Genomic DNA, 16,405 nt, shown 5'->3' on the forward strand with positions numbered 1-16,405 from the left:
GAGAATATGTCTACTTAGGGCAGGTAGTGACCGCAGATCCGGATCATGAGAGGGAAATAACTAGAAGAAAACGAATGGGGTGGAGCGCATATGGTAGGTTCTCTCAGATCATGAATGGTAGCTTACCAATATCCCTGAAGAGAAAAGTATACAACAGCTGTATCCTACCGGTACTCACCTATGGGGCAGAAACGTGGAGGCTAACAAAGAGGGTTCAGCTTAAGTTAAGAACAACGCAGCGAGCTATGGAAAGGAAAATGATAGGTGTAACGTTAAGAGATCGGAAGAGGGCGGAGTGGGTGAGGGAACAAACGCGGGTTAACGACATCTTAGTTGAAATCAAGAGGAAGAAATGGGCTTGGGCAGGGCATGTAATGCGAAGGCAAGATAACCGCTGGTCCTTAAGGGTAACGGAGTGGATTCCAAGAGAAAGCAAGCGTAGCAGGGGACGGCAGAAAGTTAGGTGGGCGGATGAGATTAAGAAGTTTGCAGGGATACAGTGGCGGCAACTGACAAAGGACAGGGTTAATTGGAGAGACATGGGAGAGGCCTTTGCCCTGCAGTGGGTGTAGTCAGGCTGATGATGATGATGATGATGATGACCCTCTTTATGTTTTCCCCTAAGTGTAGCTGCCACTTGTCGTGCCCGTTTTAGTACCTTTTAGATACCACAAGTACCCTCCACTGGTCGCTGTCTTGCTTTTCGGAATATCCTTCGCTCTTTAGGCCTTGGTTCAGTGCCTGTGTAGTAGTGTCACATCTCTGTCTTTTTGCGCTGTTTTCATCACTTGCCTTCAGCTAGCAAGCTCGATGATTATTTGTGCCTGCTACAGCTTCCGTGGCCACGCGGCGCTGGCACTCATCGGAGCGTGGGGCCACGAGTTGCCGCGTTCCCTCGGAGTATGGCACATACTCTACTTGGTCTACATAAAAGCGGCAGGCTTAATGCTTTAGAGATAAAACAACATATATGGAGATGCCAGCTTAACAGCTATTATCGTTTCGTTCATTATTATACGCAGTTTTGGTATCACGCTCTACCGTTCTGAAGATGCATGTTGGCTACGACAGAGTCCGTATTTGAAGTGTACTCTTTCATGTAGACACCCTGCAGTTCATTGCTGCGAACTCACCCCGAATGTACCATTTTATTGTTGCAGTCGAAAAAACCTTCAAAAAATTACAGGCTATTTCAAGAAGCTACATACTGAAAGAAAATAATTCTTCCTGGCAAATGTGTTATGCACCCGCGAATTGTAAAGAAAAAAATTGAACGTGGATAAATCTATTTTCTACATTTAGTAGTCAGCAAATTTTATTTCAGTTAATTTTCAAAATGCAGCGAACCGCCTTTGCAAAAAGTAAACAGGTAAAGGGGTTTTTTTTCTTGCTAGTGTAGTTGAGCACAGATGGCACCTCTCAAGCTCAAAATATGTGCAAGGCAAGAAGAACCATTGCACTCAGCATTCAACACCTTTGGCGTTTAGGGACTCTTTAACCGCTCCGCTATAACGCTGAGAAGCAAACCCCGTTACCATATTTCTTTCGGCTAAGACTCTACGTGATCATGTGTTTGGGTTAAATATTGTTACCAATGTCTTGAACAGTGAAGATTTGACATTCTGTTTTGCAGCCATTTCTAAAATGGGAGCATCTTTGAGTTCTATGCACACTGGCACTGAATTCTGATGCACTGAGGTGAACGTTCGTGGAAATAGGATTACCTGAGGCCAGGAGGCAGGCGGAACTTGTTCTTGGCCAGGCTGATGGCTTGTCCAGCTACAGGGGAGTCCACAGTGAGGACGATGGCGCCGAAGCCTTGGGCTGCAGCTCTCCTCACCAGAGACTCCGTTATGGAACGGTTGCGGAAAATGTACGTCTGCTGCCACAGAATGCAGTCAGGAACTCTGGCTCTGATGTCCTCGATTGAAACAGTGCTCATACCGCTCACGATCATAACCGTGCCGGCGTCTCGTGCCGCTGCCGAAAACAAGTAAAAACTCGGGTATACTTTATCTTCTAAACGCTGTAAAACTATGTCAGCCATGCTTCAATATCTTACGCAATTCATCACGCCATGCTTAAGCATAGTATAGAACATGGTTATTTCAGTATTGAACCATAGAGTAAGGGAACACCAAAAGCACTGAGCCCAAAAAAGGAGTAGGTTTCAGTGCACTGGTTTCTTCTTGTTCTAACCAGAGGCCCGACCCGGCAACAGCCGGACAAGTGCCGCGAGATCTTGTAGGGTCTGGGTTCCCTAAATTTATATCTACGTAATGTGCATAATCTTTTACACTGTTACCAGTGATTTTACAGACACAGAATGTCCCTACTAACCTTATCTCAATAAATCTCAGTTATTAATCTCAATTTTTTTACCTTGTTCTGAATCTGTGTTTCCTTTCTTTAGACAAACATGTTATTGCCCTCGCTTCACTGTACGTGACATTTGGTTAGGCTCTTTATGATTCTCTTTTAAGAATTTCGTGCTCACGTGGCCGCATAGGGCACCTCTTAATTAATGGACCACCTCGTTTTCAAAAATGAAGGCTGTCGTCCTTTTTGTTCATGTGCTTGGTATTTGTGCTCTTAATCCGGCAAGCATGAAATCAAACCAACCAGCCCAACAACGAGTACTGCCATTCACCTTTGTCCCCGACTGTACTACAGTACATCATGTGGGAACCAGGGAGAAATTAGAAGCAAAACGGTACGTGCGAAGACCATCCTTATTTCCCCATATTTTGCGCACCATAGGAACCAAACGTAGAGAACACGTACGCTTGCTCGGCTCATAGCAAAGAGTTTCTGTGTGGTTTCCTCTATCACTAGCTTTTAACCACGAATTGGTCATCATTTTCAGAAGTGTAAGGTGTCTCTAGAAAATAAATGACTGAACGTTCAACGCAGTCGCTGCGTTACAACGACGCGCGGTCACAGGCGCGACGAACTCATGAACCCGCACAGCGTGAGATATGCTTTGATAGCTCATCTCCCGAGTTTTAGAGCTTAAACTTCAATGTCATGAAATAGTGACTCCGAGTCCTAAAAAATCCTCTAGGTCCTAAAAATTAATGCGCTCCTGTGCTTACCTTGGGCAGTGCCGATTTCTCCGACTGGGTCGGCTATCATGTGTGCAGCCGTAGGCGAGAAGCCGATCGGAAACGAGATCTTCTGGCCTAACACTGTGGTGGCGGTGTTAATCTTAGACACGTCCACAAGAATCCGGGCTCGGAACCGCATTCTGTGAAGGGTAACAGAGGGAGGTAGAGCATGGGCTACGGGCACTTTGAGCTACGGAGAAACAAAAACAGGATTAGTCGTCAAGCCCGGACGTAATGAACAGGCGGTGGAACACACGTCTCAGGCCTGCGCAGTAAGGGTAGGAAACAGACGAATGATTCCTAGAGGCTGCGGCAAAGGCTAGGTTTATTAAAGTGATATCCCGGTACTGACTGTCGACAGTAGTACATTCACGCCGTCTCTTTAGCGTGATATGTCACCAAATAGAGACACGTTTTAAAATCCAGAACGTATGGGATAGCCCACTCAACCAACCACAAAAAAAAAAATTAAAAAGGTTGCATTTAAAACACATATATTCACAATAATTTTTATTGCCTGCCTGGAGCTTAGTAGGAATGAACTAATATTCGATCTAGTCTCTTTAATTTCAACTCAGCTGAGTATATGGCTCATTTACGCGGGACAAGCCGTTGGACTTGTGCAGCATGAATGCTATGTTTATATGTGAGAGAGAGGCAGAGAGATTGAAATCAATAAAGGAAAGGTATATGTGAGTACCTGGTTTATCTGAGTACCAGAGTCTATAGTTCGGAATCTGCGTCTGAATGCAGCCTCTCAATACACCAAAATCATTGTTGTTTTTTCTTACTGACACCTTGGCCTGATTCCTCGACTCTGTATTAAGAGGAATTGCCTCCAAATTTTAGTGGTGTCATATAATTGCGACTGTTGAAGGCTGTTTTCTTATTTCTAAACGTAGTAAGCTGCCTTTTGTAGCTGACAGATGCTGAAGTTTGGTTTGGTTTGGTTTATTGGGGTGTAACGTCCCAAAGAAACTCAGGCTATGAGAGACGCCCTAGTGAAGGGCTCCGGAAATTTCGACCACCTGGGGCTCTTTAACGTGCCCTGACGTCGCACAGCACACGGGCCTCTAGAATTTCGCCTCCATCGAAATTCAGCCGCCGCGGCCGGGATCGAACCCGCGTTCTTTCGGGTCAGCAGCCGAGCGCCGTAACCACTGAGACACCGCGGCGGGGGAGATGCTGAAGCGGTTGAATTCATTTTTTTTTTCGCATATGCACACTACTGCCCGTGACTTTTACGTGACGTCACAAATCCGGCTCCCTCGTTTGGGTTATCCGCATGTGACGGAGCCACTACAGCCTTTCGACTGCAGTTCCATTTTATAGTTATCACTTTTAGAAACCTGAAAGCTCACCTCATGAACGCTGCCGTGTTTTCTCTCAGAGTCTGTTCTCTCTCTGCACCGCTGCCGATGTAGGCTTTGGCGCCACTGTCGAGCTTCTCCTCCGCCACTCGCTGGATGTCGGCCAAGCTAAACACACGATCGCGTTCATCTCCAAGCGGCTGTGCGTGGATTCGATGGCAGATCACTGTTGTGGCACATAAAAGTGGCACAGGTTCTTGTGACCGTGCGCAATAATTGTAGCTCACTCAAATGGTCCTGACTGAATCCACGAAATCTGACTCATTGCGCGTGCGTGACAATGCGTATACGCAGCATGAACAACAAAATGCTTCGACTTATGACAATGTCATCCTTTGAAATGTATACAAAAGTGTCCTTTTGCGGATGGATGATGTTATAAAAGTAAGCCTAAAAGCAAGTTACATAACAAAGACGCTATCGAGACATATAAAGCCAGAATGGGGAGCAAATAAAGAAATGGACCTGAAATACGAAATCTTCATCTACATTCACGTTGCTTGCCCTAAAAGCGCCACACGTTCTAAATAGAATGCACGATATAGGCGCACATTTTATTTTGCCTTAGCAATCAGCAGGCTCCCCAGAACGAATTTCAGCTAGTCATGAAGCAGTGGAGTGGCTGGAAAGCGTACTGAAAACACATGTTCTGAAATAAAGCAAGGATGTTCACCTTTGACAGCCCAATCCCCTCCCCCCCCTCTTTTTCTGTGAGCGTTACGCTGGGCTAGATATTTTGTGGTTTATGAAAATGCGATGATAAATAGGTTTAAGCTCAAAACAAGACCTGCGTTTCCTTTTTTCGTAGGTCAGCCCGAGGTACCAAAATCAACTCTCAGTCTCACGAAGCTTAATGTGAAGAGGCTGTACTGAATGGAATCCTTTTACAACCTAAAAAAATACACAAAATACGCTTAAATTTCTGGTATCGTGAAGGTAAAGCGAAAATCACATTTGTTGTGTTACTTCACGAAGACGGTATAATCCAGGTGTTGTATGAAAGTATGTCAACTTATAGCTAAGAATAAGTCCCTAGCAGACCACCACTGCCTGCACGTGACGTTGCGAGATTACAGAGGGGACGGTGCTTCCGCTGAAGGACGAACATTTTTCATCAGAAGGGGCTAATTTCCGTCACTATGCGGAAACTGGGAACGTACCGTGTTACAGTACATCCGTGAATACCCTGAGACTTGTTATTATTGCCCCATAGTGCAGTCATGTGTTACCACGTCACACTATAGCCCTACTGTCAAGTTGTTGTAATTTACACTTCCCGACGAACGATCATTCATTGATTCGCTGTCGCCTTATAGCCAAGGATGGCTTGGGTCAACGGTAAATGTGAAACGACAAAACATCTATCGAGTTGCATACGGACGAAACGTATCTGCTTATTATCTGTTACCTGAAACTGGGCAGCACGTTTCGTAAAGTCACAGTGTAAATGTCGGCTCAGTGTTGCTAGGAAGAAATAAACATTCAACAATTCTTCATTCAACAATTAGCACTCCACCGCGATATTTTTTAGATACTTTGCCTTTTGCACAAATTATACATCAACTTCTAAGCACTTCGTGAAGGCCTTTTACGCGTTCCTTTGTAACCATCTTGCCGCTTAACACAAACAGTATACAGCATTTGATGAGTAATTACTTCCCCTCGCAAATTGAAGTGACACAGCGACTGCGAGCTATTCATCGCCCTTCAGTATGCCCCCTCTGTGAGAGCGTCGTTATTCGGCATTTTTTTAAAACAGTACCGATGTGCTGTAAACGAATGCAAGCTTGATAACCACATTGATACAGTGTCAGCAGCTTTTAACTTCCATCTATGTTTGCAAAGAGCTGCTCAGTTATGACCGTGCTGAATTGACGACAAGGATTGAACCACACTAGCGGCCAGATTGAGCAGAAGAAATCGCGTCATTGCTGCGCCGAATACTTCTCAATGAACATGGCAAAAGTTGCCTTTCTGAAAGTAAGCAAACTAACTACCTAAGTAGAATTCAAATGTGAAGCTCGTGCCTCCATTCTCATCTTACTGATCTAACGGGTGTGTATGTAACGATCGCTATCTCAGAACAAAGAGAAATGACAAGGAAGCGCAATTGTGTAAACTCACACTGCAGCACGCACACAGCGAACAGATATATAACCTTGCATTGCTTGTACGGTTCCCGCAACATGCTGCTGCGACCATGCACGGTGCTCAGTCAGATTTGCAGCAGATGAGGCGTTATTTCTGCGAATAAAGTGAGAGGTGGAAGCGTAACAGTCAGTGTATTCCGAAGGAGAAAACTCATAAAACAACTGTTTATAGAGGACGGACATCGGCAGACAAAAACACGTGACTTCGTCCTACTTGAGAGCAAAAGCGGCTTCCTAACTAGGCTTCCAATGATGCATACACTTTGCTTCTTGAAAGAAATGTTTGCGCGCTATTACCATCCATGTGATACGCGCTATCTGCTAAGGAAAAAAGAGCCCACGATGAAAGTACTTGGCGAAAGCTTCAGCGGAGAAGGAAAATAGATGGTGATGACAAAACAATCCTGTCTAACACTTTTTGTCTTGTCCAATCCTGAAGCTTCGAAAAATCTCAGACCCAATAAAAAGTGTTCAAAAGCAAAATACATTCAAGCACTCTAATCTCTCCAAAAGCGAAGATTGTTTTTTTTTTTCAGAATTCATCGCACAGTTCATCTGCACCCTCCTTGTCACTGGTAATACTGGAACGGTGAAGGAAAGAACATGCCAGACAACTTTAAATTACTTCGACATTGCTGAATAACACTACAATGAAGGCTGTGTGACAATGGGAGAGAAATGGCACATGAGATTAAAGAACGTGAATTTGTGATTTTCTAATGAAGTCCAAAAAAGTTTATTTTGAAAGTATGATGTTTTACAACTTTTGGACGGGGCTGTTCTTTTTTATCCGCGGCTAAAAAATAAGGTTAATTCAAAGCTTGCATTAGTGTGCGTATTTTGGCTTCAAGTGTCTTATGCGGCTTCTTTCTAGTAACAATTTTTTAAAGAAAAAATAGTTTTAAAGAACATTCAGCATTCTTAGAACAACAGGTTGCGAAGCCGCGAAAACAAAGGATTTAGACGATGTCGAAAAAAAATATTAATCAAAGGAAGAACGGTTGCCGTAATAAAGGCAAACACAGATTAATTGTATGTACTAAATACTGACATATTATTCAGTTCTTCTCTTCCTTTGTGCAACATATATTCTTATGTATACATTTCCGCTCAGGTTCTTAGCGTTACTTTACCCCGACGGCGCAAATCAGCGTCCCCTAAAAAAATACGAGTCGATAGGCCATAGGATTGGCCGTGACTGTTAGGGTAATTTTTTTGTTAGAGTAATTTAGAGAGTTAAAAAATAGAGCAACTTAACCATACTACATTGCACGGCTTACCGCGCAGGAAGACATCCTAATATGCAGAACAAATTTTTACAAAATTGACATTTTCAGGTAACATTAAGTACTGTTTGATTCAGTAGGTAAACCACTTCTTTTGGCGAATATAGAAAGCATTTTACTCAGTGTGTAACTTGTTGAGGGCGTTAGTGAGAGCCTAGTTATCTGCATTACAGGTTCGTAAATCAAGCACGGAATATCGCTGATCACTCAAAGACCCCATTGTTATGTACTGAGCTTGACGCAGAAGCATGCAAATAAGAAATAAGTTGTGATTTTTAAAAGAGTAGGGCAGATTTCGGCTTCTCTTGAGCTAAAAAATTTAATTCTTTGATGTCATACTACCATGTAAAGCGAAATAAAAAGGGCAGCGCTGCGATAACATGTTCTCTGGGTACGCAAACAATAATGTATTGCCCTAACTTTGGGTATCACTTGTAGGCTGGCAGCTTTTAATGATTGCGGTAATTTTGCTCTTAACAACTTCTATCCGGATTCCGAATGTCTTGCTGCAAAAGCTGCTCGCAATTTCGCACAGGGATGTTTTATTAAGAATATGTAAAAAAGAGCAGTTACGCTACATTCTCTGCTGTCCTTAACAGCTGAGACTCCTTACTTGCTTGTTGGAATTCTACATAATCGGAAGAAAATTAATAATCAGGTAAAAGAGTTCATAAAATGCGTATTAGTGGAACTTTTCCCAAAATGTTTTCCAAGGACATCTAATAAAAATACAACAGCAATAAGGAAGACTACAGGTATGGTAGAAGCCCGGAGTCACTACCTCTACGCTGACATTGTACTAACCGTTTCATAGCAGCACGATAAAACGAGGAACCTTGCGCGGGCGGAAAGACGTTCAGAAAACCTGCGTTTATTATGAATCCGCAGATTAGGTTTCTTTCGCGGTTGTCGCTTTCGACGTAGGTGCAAAGTTAGAAAGATTTTGCACTAAGGAAATATTAACATGCAGCTCTCAACCCCAGCGCCCCTGGCAGGCTGAAATGTGTATTATGTTGATATAAAGAACACAGAGATAAGCAATTTTCAGCCAGGCGTGAGTGCCGTGAGTGAGTATGCACTATTATGGGTTTTGCAGATCTTAATGCTCTGTGCTTCTTTCTCTTGTACTCTGTTATTAAGAACTTTCGGGCACCACTCATATACTGGCAAAAGTAATGGCTGGAGGGCTGCGGCCCAGGGCACATGGTAGCTCGGTTCCTCAATCAGAAAGATGAAGACTTCTCTGTAACATTGTTATACTAAATAAAGACCCTAAGGTCTAAAGAGCCGCAACGAAAAGATATTCACAATGATATGCAATCAATAAAAGACCAAGATAAAAACTAACGATAAGGGTACTGAATGTAGATTTTCCCCTGAGCAATTATTATGATAGAAAAACGAAACCCAGTGTAATAAAGCCTTATGTTCCTTTCTAGAGTACCCGCGAAGTTATAACTGCAGCTCATGCCAAACTGGGCTCAAATATCTTACCTGACAAACAAACCTCAGGTGAACACAAAACAACTTGCCACGAAACAGGCCCGCACAAAGCCCAAACTGCGAAACGCCACCCGTCAAAATTGGGGCACGCGACTCGATCACAGCTGTGCCGCTTCGGAAGCGGAGCGATCGTTGATCCGGAAATATGCAGGCCTCTTGTCATTTTTCAGTGCTGGTGAGTGGTGGAGAGTACATCTGTGCTTTTATGCAGCGAATTAGCAATTTACGTATAAGGGTTGAACAAACTGACCTGAAACTAAGGGCCGACGACATTTGCCCTTTGATTGCACCAAGCAACTAAATTATAACTTGACCGGATAACATGAGAAACACCACAGAGCGAAAGCAGAAAAGTACCTCGCCTCGTTGTGGACCCAGTCCTCGTGGCTGAATGGAGGCGATGTTTATTTTATCAGTGCACGGTAATTTAGGGTTAGGCAGTACAGCCCTGCCTATGTACAAAAGTGAATTTGCTATGCCTGGTGTACAAAAATAGAGTTCAGTATCTGGGTAGCGTCGTTTATCCTAAGCCCGTTGCAAATAAAGTTGACTTTACTCGCACATAGAAGGTCTGCAGCATGTCACTGTGTGAAGACGAAACTCACAAGTGACATTCTAACTAGTGAGTACTGAGTAATGGGCGTTTCGTAATGCTCATACTGAACAAGGCCTAATCATTTGTTTACTTTTGCGCTAAACGAAAAAATCTGAATTAAGAGATTGCAGTGACACACATTACATATTGTGTGTGCATAGTGTACTGCGTTCTGTCGCCTTAATTTTTTATAGACATTAAGGCAATCTGCACTTCTGGACAACACTGCGCACCGATGGTTGATATTTGTTAATGCAGTGTAAACGTTGCACGTCACAGGCCGCAAGCTTCTCGTTAAGTTGCAAGGGACACCCTGTTGTCAACTGAAAGTGAAATCATTATATACCTATAATTTATAGCTGAAAGCCCAATTTTTAGCATTGCTTGTACCAAAGCAACCCACTAACCCCTTTTCAGGCTGGCATATAAAGTAAGCGATCAACTAACATTCAAAACAACAAAAACTGAATTGAATATTTCACAACATAGCTTTAGCATGGCGCTCAAGCGAATTGATATTTCATACCATATGTAATGTAAAGGAGCGGGAAAAAATAATAGAGCTTATTGTTGATCATAGCAGGGCTTTTCAAATATAGGAAAATTTTCCGAACCTTAAATTGCCCTTTCGCTTATACAAGGTCTCATTTTTTGGTTTGCTTTGTTCTCAAACTCTCATATTTTCTAGTAAAGGGCACCTATAATTTAATTCCAGGAAATCGCTCCTTGGTGGGACGTGTTGAAATATGCATCGGCTGCTTAAACTATTCATATGCAATGCACTCGCAGTATGTTGGGAAGTCTTGATTGGAATCAGCGCCATGCCTCATTAGGTGATACGCACCAGTTGTCTTTACTCTGGATATTAAACTGAAGAAGGAAACTTGCGACTTTCGATTTCTATACACGAGTGCAGCATGAAAAGACTCCGTTTCGCATGCATGGATTTTTCACCTATAATTATAGAGACGCAACAGCAGCACCTTCGCATTTCGTACTTCCGAGACAGAAGCGTAGAAAGCGCTTTGATTTTCCCATTTATTGAAAATATTAGGGTAAATGTTGGCCCTTCCTCGATATACACCTATCGTCGATGGGTACTGAATGAAAAAACGCAATGCTGTACTTTTTGTACAGCGGTTATCTTGCCTTCGCATTACATGCCCTGCAAAAGCCAATTTCTTCTTCTTGATTTCGACTAGGATGTCCTTAACCCGCGTTTGTTCCCTGTTATCTTATTTATATTTTCTTATCATGCTCACTACCTTATAGTCTATTGCTGAAATGATGCGAGACCATGATGACGTCACTAAAGAAATTCCTGCCTGGACGGCGGTGGACGCTGGATTTTGTGTTAATGGGCTACATAACGCCTTGGCATTAAAAACACACAGGTACGCAAGCGCCTTAGATGTTAAAATCGAAATCATGGTATAAATTTCTGCCACATCCCAAAGTCAGCTGTTTCCAGCTGTCTGAAGTTCACTGAACTTCATTCTTGATTAACTTTTGATAAGAAATCGCACAACCGCTCAAGTGATGAATATATATAGGATTACCTCCTTTGTCAAGTATTGCCAATAGGTATGGTCGCTGATATGAGGTTCCAGCATGAAAGGCTTGGTGGAAACTTTTTAGAAAATTTAAAGACGGGCGACGGGTGATCCCGCATTCTCTGCATATAAATTGAACAGGTTGTTGCTCCCAAGAGTGTCAGAGAAAGCAGTCTTGGCCATGTTTTTTCCTCTGCGTTAAGTATATCGTTTTTGGTGGCTTATTGCGTTCGCGCGCGTTCGCATGTCGTTGCTGGTGGAGTTACAGAGTTCGGACGCATTTTCTGGTTCGGTAGTTATTACAAAGTTTTAACCGCTGCATGACTACTGCCACTGAGGCGTAATTGCGTTCTTTCAGCGCCGCAGTACCAGAAATTTCTATTCCTCCTGCCGGCTCACCTAATCGGTTCGTAAACGGCGTTTGGGGTTCTAGAACACGTTAGTATGCAACCTAAAAGCTAACGCAAAAAGCGGAGTTGCCAAATTATTTTCTAGCTGTTATTTATTGGTTAATAACAAAGACCACCAAAACATACCCAGAAATTCTGGACAAAAGCATATTTGAGCGGGAAAGCTTTTATGAACGTGATTTCCTCATACAACGTAAGATTTCACTATAACAATCAATATATCAATAGAAATAAGAATTAAATAATAAGAATAAATAAAGAATAATAAAAAGAAAATTAAAAATTTGCAGTGGCTTAGCTCAGCTATGCCAGGATATACGTTGCAAAAACTTGTTATCAGGCATACGACACAGCTGGGGAAGAGACCGGAGGCGAGCGCAAGGACGCGGCAAGCGGTTTGACGTCATAAGATGTCTACGACTAGTCGTTTCAGATCGCTCTAGAGAGCTCTGAGATGCAGCCGCACGTTCGGCTGGTCGAAATCAAGCGCTCTGACTGCATTCGGCTGGTTCTCTCAGAGCGCCCGCCTCCAGCTCAGAGCGCTCTGAGGCGCTCCGAGAAAAAAGTCGGAGCGGCCCCGAGATGTGTTCACGTGACAGAGCCACTTCCGCCGTCGTTGCTGTCGTTGACACCAGCGGCAGCGGCGGCGCCACTGCGGTGTGGCGGTTCCGGAAGTTACGTCCTTTTTCTGCTTCCTGTGCTTTCGCTCTGAAAACTTGTTGACCATTCGGCTTGACCGGTCTCGCCATGCGCTCGGAGCTAGAGCGGCTCTCACTTTGGCAAATCCGAACCGGATCGTGGGAGCGACCAGTCGAAGACACCAATACCAAACAGCAGCGGCGGCGAACGCGCGGTGTCCGCCAGCTGCGGCGGTTGCTAGAAAACGGCTCAAGGTCAGTCTGTGTGCCTCCTCGGAGAACCGCCACAGCGAAATCGCAACTTCGTGGCCATGTAGCTTTAGCTACAAAACAATTATTTCGCATTCAAAGAACGTGATTAGGCTTAACAGCCTTCCGTAATTTTTTTTTACATTTAATGTTCGTTGTAGAATGATAGTGCGCCGCTGAAACTCACAAAAAGAATACAATAACCATAAAACCGCCAGCCAGAACTGAGCCTGTGCTGTGTTTAAAAAACTTTATAGGGTTGCGAGCCCGCTAAAAATTGGTATCCATTCAGTTTTCTTGGTGTGAGCAGCAACGTCAACCTCAACCTCATCGGTCGTATGGCGGAATGTTAACTTGACCGAAAATGAGTTAATATTGGAGCATTAAACCAATGAGCCTGAGCCCTTTTAATTGTGCTGTTCAGCATTCTCATCCTTGTTTTACAGTTTGCCAGTAGGTGCGGTGTTCGACCACAAATACACGTGGTGACCTCGACCGGACGGACTGACAACTGTGGTAGCAACGTGACTGCGTTAAAAATATGAGTTATTTCCTTTAATATTCTGAAAGTAAGGTTTGTTTGATTTAGGCTAGTTAGCTGAAGTTCAGGCTAGAAAGCAGAATTTAGGTAATGACCTAACGGCCTGGTTTATTCTTGCTGGCAGATAGGATTTTCAGCGCTGATTTGTGAGTTAACTATTTTATAAAGCTACACTGTAAAACATTTCACACCTTTAAAGGGAACACACTGACTAATTTACTCTCGCATCCGACGACGTAGGAGCTTCCGTTACAGGTGCACCCATCCTGCACCCTATAATTGTAGGGGCGGGTGCATATTGCCACGTACCATTGTAGTGTCCGTTCGTTCGCGCAAGGCCGCAGGAAAGGGGTGTTATCATTTTTGTTCGTGAAGCGAGAAGCGACCGGACTAATCTCGATTGATCACAGCCATGAAGAGCTACATCATCGTGTTTCCAGATAACTCTAGTTGATCTCGACCTGCTATCTCGAAGTTTCCTTGCCGGCTTTAAATTGAACGATGCCGCGAGCAGCGGGCATTCGTAGTTCGACGACTGACGAGCACGTTTGTTGCTTACGCCGCCGCCGAGTGATTCAGTTCTTTTGCGGGCGCAAGTCAGCCCAAATAAAGAGCCTCGTTTCAAAGTTTTGTTGCTGTCTTCCTAAATGCTGGACTGCCGTCACTACAACGTGACATCTGGTGGAGGTGCGCGGTACCCTTCCATGTTCCGGACACCCCCTACAAGCCGTGACGCCAGCCCTCTGAGTCATTCCCGCAGGACCTGAGTCCAGTCCACCGCGCAAGCCGACGTCAGCTGGGGGACGCACCCGAGTTCGGGATTCTGCCGGACCCTACCCGGAAGCGAAAACCAGTAGCAGCGTCCACCATGAGCTTGCCCCAGACGACGACCCCAGTCATTCTTCAGCAGCCCCGGGTGCCACCAACCTTCGACGCTTCGCCTGGCGCCGATCCCGAAGAATGACTAGAACAGTTCCACCGTGTGGCTATTTTTAACCAATGGGACGATGCCACGAAATTAAGGTACATCTTCTTCGCACGGACCAGCACGAATCTTGTTTGAAAATGAGGAAGCTAGTCTCACGAACTGAGAAACCTTCAAGCAGCAGCTTCTGAAGACCTTCACAAACGTCGTGCGAAAGGAGAGAGCCCAGCAGCTGCTACAGTCTCGCATACAACATCCAAACGAGACCGTTGCAGTGTATACTGAGGAGATGAAGCGTCTCTTCCGGCGTGCCAACAAGAACATGAAGGAAGAAGAGAAGGTGAAGTTGCTTATGCGAGGAGTTAAAGAGCAACTCTTTGCCGGCCTCGTCCGCAACCCACCGAAAACCGTCGCGGAATTCGCAGAAGGGCATCCGCGATGGAAAAAAAAACTCTTGATGCCCCAGCCCGCCAGTATGACCGCCAGCAGCGCGTTTTCTCGGCAAGCTTCCTGGACACCGCTAACAACAATGACCTGCGGCAGGTTACACGTCAAGTTGTGCGCGAAGAGCTCCGTCATTGGCTGCCAACGGGAACGGAGCCGCAGCTTACATCACTCACTGACGTCATACGGGGCGAAGTCCAACAGTCCTTGGGTGTGACGACGACCACCACGCAGCCTATGGAGCCCCCAGCCATGACTTGCGCCGCAGCAGTGCGCCGTCCTGCGCCTCTACGACGGGACCCAAGCCCCTATCGCCCTCAGCCAGCTGCGCTGGACCGCCGCCCTCTTGCCCCAACCCGCCCGTCCTACAAGCGTCGCACAGGGCCGAGGAAATGCGACGAGTGGAGAACACCCGACCAGCGCCGCCCTTCGCCCTACCGCCTCGTGTGAGTCGCCCGCAGCCGTCGGCATGGCCGTTCCAGTACGCCGCTCAATTCACCGAGCACGCGCGCGTGCGCTCGCCTGCGCCGTATGCCGGCCCTCCCCTCAACGGCCTTCTCGCGACCGCTGGATCGCAGTGCGTGTTGTGCGCGCCCTGACATGCGCGCCCCGCGGCCAGAATCGCTACCGCGATCGCTACTTTACCGCGGGTTTTGTGCGCGCCCTGCCACTCGGCACTCCTCCTGCCTTGGTGACACCCCATCGACCATCAAGTTGGAGCCGACCGCTGCACTGCAGTAGCCAGGACACCGGCCCTCCCGCTGCAACCTCCCAGCTGCCCTTGAGCCTCATTGACAGTTCGGTGAACGACTGATTTGCTTCCCGACGCCCACGGACACTTACTAAAAACACGTGGCCATTCTCCGCGCTGTCGCGCCCTTCTAGAGTGTTTAGCCAGTATTGTGCTACACGTGGGCGCCCCCCGCTCCCTTTCTGAGTGTTTAGCCTGTGATTGTGCTAGCACGTGGCCGTCCCCCGCGTTTTCGCCCCTACCCAATGTGTTTGGCCAGTATCAGTGCTAGCACGTGGCCGTTTCCAGCACTTCCGCGCCTGTCCAGTGTGTTTAGCCAGTATCAGTGCTAGCGCGTGGCCGTTTCCCGCGCTTCCGCGCCTGTCCAGACTGTTTACCCAGTATAAGCGCTAGCACGTGGAGATTTCCCGCGCTTGTCCAGAGTGTTTAGCCTGTATCAGTGCTAGCACGTGACCGTTTCCCGCGCTTCCGCGCCTGTCCAGAGTGCTTAGCCAGCATTAGCGCCAGCACGTGGAGGTTTCCCGCGCTTGTCCAGAGTGTTTAGCCAGTATCAGTGATAGCACTTGGCCGTTTCCCGCGCTTCCTCGCCTGTCCAGAGTGTTTAGCCACTATCAGTGCTAGCACGTGGCCGTTTCCCGCGCTTATCCAGAGTGTTTACCCTTAGCGAAAAAGAGGATGTGCTTAAAATGCATTTCAAACATATTGTATTGATTTCATATTTATTTCGCCTTTTTCTGTCCCTATGCTTAAACTGCAATACGAATGCTTTCTAAGTATAATACAAATAATATTTTGAACGTTCTTTAAAATGCGTGAAAAGTACATTTTTGCCCGCTTAGCATATTTATAATGCATTGAAAATATACTAAAAATATGCAACAAA

General features: G+C 45.6%; 1 pseudogene; it reads right to left on the reverse strand.

The window, feature by feature from the left end:
- Window positions 1-16,405, reverse strand: part of LOC149347161 (uncharacterized) — a 103,344-nt pseudogene that overhangs the window by 14,569 nt on the left and 72,370 nt on the right.

Source organism: Amblyomma mixtum, chromosome 4 (genome assembly GCF_055824585.1).
Source record: "Amblyomma mixtum isolate Tamu chromosome 4, ASM5582458v1, whole genome shotgun sequence".
Lineage (NCBI taxonomy): Eukaryota > Metazoa > Arthropoda > Arachnida > Ixodida > Ixodidae > Amblyomma > Amblyomma mixtum.